Here is a 3,230-nt window from a genome sequence, read left to right on the forward strand (position 1 = left end):
CACTATTGTTTCTTGACAGCTCCTTCCTTGTCTCTGCATCCCCTCCCTTCCCTGATTAGCAACTGTTTGAATCTGCACTTTGGAACACAGGGAAGGTCATAGAGGCTGAAGCCGATTTCCTACAAAAAAGAAATGGGGAACTTCCCTGGTGGCGCAGTGGTTGAGAGTCTGCCTGCCAATGCAGGGGACACGGGTTCGTGCCCCGGTCCGGGAAGATCCCACATGCCGTGGAGCGGCTGGGCCCGTGAGCCATGGCCGCTGAGCCTGCATGTCCGGAGCCTGTGCCCCGCAACGGGAGAGGCCACAACACTGAGAGGCCTGCGTACCGCTAAAAAAAAAAAAAAAAGAAATGGGGGACACAGGAAGGCTTCCATGCCCAGGAGCCCCACAGGGTCCTGCTCAATTTCACTTTTGCTTATAACTATTGGTTAAAACTTAGTTCTGTGCAACACTATGAAAGCATTCCTTTCAGCTAGGGGTGGGAGTATGGCAGAATTGCAAAGCTATTAAGAGGAAGAGGCAAAAAGGTATGCTCTCTTCCTTTGAGTACACTGTCCAGAGAAAAAAGTACTCACCAATTCTAGTTGTGCCCTATGGGTAGGCATTTAGTTACTTGGCACACCTACCTGAAAGGGAAGCTACAAGAAAATAAAGGCTTTATTCAAGGGAACCAAATACCCAGCTAAAAATTGAGAAGAACATATGTGGTGACCAGTTGCAATCTTGGCTATGGCATGTGAATCACACAGCACAGCATCTATCATATAGTTAAAAACTCAGTAAATGTTAACTATTATTTCTGTCAAAATGTGGTCCAAGGAAGACCCTACATGGGTACCTTGTTTTACTCCTACTTGGATATATTTTTTTAACAGACTTTTTTTTTTTAAGAGAAGTTTTACGTTTAGAGAAAAATTGAGCAGGAAGTACGAGAGCTCCCATGTACCTCCTGCCACACACAGGCAGTCTCCCCACCATCCATGAATAACCTTTAATGTTCACTCTATAGAAGAGAAACCCAACCTTCCACTTTTTTTTAAATTAAATTTTATTTTGTTATACAGCAGGTTCTTATTAGTTACCTATTTTACCCACATCAGTGTATACATGTCAATCCCAATCTCCTAATTCATCCCACCACCACCTCGCCTCCACTTTCCCCCCTTGGTGTCCATACGTTTGTTCTCTACATCTGTGTCTCTATTTCTGCCTTGCAAACTACTTCATCTGTACCATTTTTCTAGATTCCACATACATGTGTTAATATATGATATTTGTTTTTCTCTCTTTTTTTTTTTTTTTTTTTTTTTGCGGTACACGGGCCTCTCACTGCTGTGGCCTCTCCCGTTGCAGAGCACAGGCTCCGGACGCGCAGGCTCAGCGGCCATGGCTCACGGGCCCAGCCGCTCCGCAGCATGTGGGATCTTCCCGGACCGGGGCACGAACCCGTGTCCCCTGCATCAGCAGGCGGACTCTCAACCACTGTGCCACCAGGGAAGCCCTGTTTTTCTCTTTTTGACTTCACTCTGTATGATAGTCTCTAGGTCCATCCACATCTCTACAAATGACCCAATTTTGTTCCTTTTTAGGGCTGAGTAATATTCCGTTGTATAGATGTACCCCATCTTCTTTATCCATTTGTCTGTCGATGGGTGTTTAGGTTGCTACCATGATCTGGCTATTGTAAATAGTGCTGCAATGAACACTGGGGTGTATGTGTCTTTTTGAATTATGGTTTTCTCCGGGTATATGCCCAGTAGTGGGATTGTTGGGTCATATGGTAATTCTATTTTTAGTTTTTTAAGGAACCTCCATAGTGTTCTGCATAGTGGCTGTATCAATTTACATTCCTACCAACAGTGCAAGAGGGTCCCCTTTTCTCCACACCCTCTCCAGCATTTGTTGTTTGTAGATTTTCTCTTTTTTTAAACTAGTTTCATTCACTTTATTTTTCTCATAGAAAACTATGTGGTGGCTACAGCTGGAGCCTGGGTCCTCTGCATGGAAACTCTGGTGTGGGTCTTTACAGGATGGTCAGTGAATTCCTGATATGGAGACTTGGTGAACACCATCTCTTTCCAGAGATCAGGAGTGAGATAACTGTAGGTCTTGGAAATGGCATTAGAAGTGGCCTTGGCGAAGTTGCCCAGTGTGGCAGTGCAGCCCCTGGCAGAGGTGTAGCAGTCGTCAATTCCAGCCATCATCAGTAGCTTCTTGGGCACAGGGGCTGAGACGATGCCAGTGACCCTGGGGGCAGGGATGAGGCGCACCAGCACACAGCCACAGCAGCCAGTCACCTTGCAAGGGACAGTATGGGGCTTGTCGATCTTGTTCCCCCAGTAGCCTCGTCGCACCGGGATGATGGAGAGCTCAGCCAGAGTGACAGCCACACAGATGGCAGTGGCTACCTCCTTAGAGCACGTCACACCCAAACCAACATGTCCGTTGTAATTCCAGATGGCAACAAATGCCTTGAATCTGGTCCACTTGCCAGCACGGGTCTGCTTTTGCACAGGCATGATCTTCAAAACCTCCTCCATGAGGGATGACCCCAAGAAAATGTCAGTGATCTCAGATTCCTTGATGGGCAGAGAAAAGAGATAGATCTCCTCCAGGGACTTGATCTTCATGTCCTTGAGCAGGTGGCCCAGCTTGGTGACGGGGAGCCACTCCTTGTCCTCGGCTTTGCCTCCATGAGCTCCGCGGCCTCAGCCCTGGCCCTGACCGCGACCCCGGCCCCGGCCCTGGATGTGGCTGCCGAAGCCTCCGCGGCCTCCCATTCCAGGGGCCCTGGGGCCTCCGGGCCCTCAGGGCCCTCTTACAGCATGGGTGTCATCCGCCATTTGGTGTTTTTACAGAAAAAAAGAAGAAAGCTTTATGGAAAAAATTAAAAAGCTAGATTTTCTGATGATGCCCACTCTAACCGGTTTGAGGTGATACCTCATTGTAGTTTCTTTTTTAACATCTTTATTGGAGTATAATTGCTTTACAATGGTGTGTTAGTTTCTGCTTTATAACAAAGTGAATCAGCTATACATATACATATATCCCCATATCCCTTCCCTCTTGTGTCTCCCTCCCACTCTCCCTATCCACCCTTCTAGGTGGTCACAAAGCACTGGAGCTAATCTCCCTGTGCTATGCGGCTGCTTCCCACTAGCTATCTATTTTACATTTGGTAGTGTATATATGTCCATGCCACTCTCTCACTTCGTCCCAGCTTACCCTTC

The 3,230-nt window shown here is 47.3% G+C and overlaps 1 pseudogene; it reads right to left on the reverse strand.

The window, feature by feature from the left end:
- Positions 1–1,964: 1,964 nt before the first annotated feature.
- LOC132498536 (small ribosomal subunit protein uS5-like) lies at positions 1,965–2,843 on the reverse strand (annotated as a pseudogene).
- Between the last annotated feature and the right edge of the window lie 387 nt (positions 2,844–3,230).

The sequence above is a fragment of the Mesoplodon densirostris genome, chromosome 11 (genome assembly GCF_025265405.1).
Source record: "Mesoplodon densirostris isolate mMesDen1 chromosome 11, mMesDen1 primary haplotype, whole genome shotgun sequence".
Lineage (NCBI taxonomy): Eukaryota > Metazoa > Chordata > Mammalia > Artiodactyla > Ziphiidae > Mesoplodon > Mesoplodon densirostris.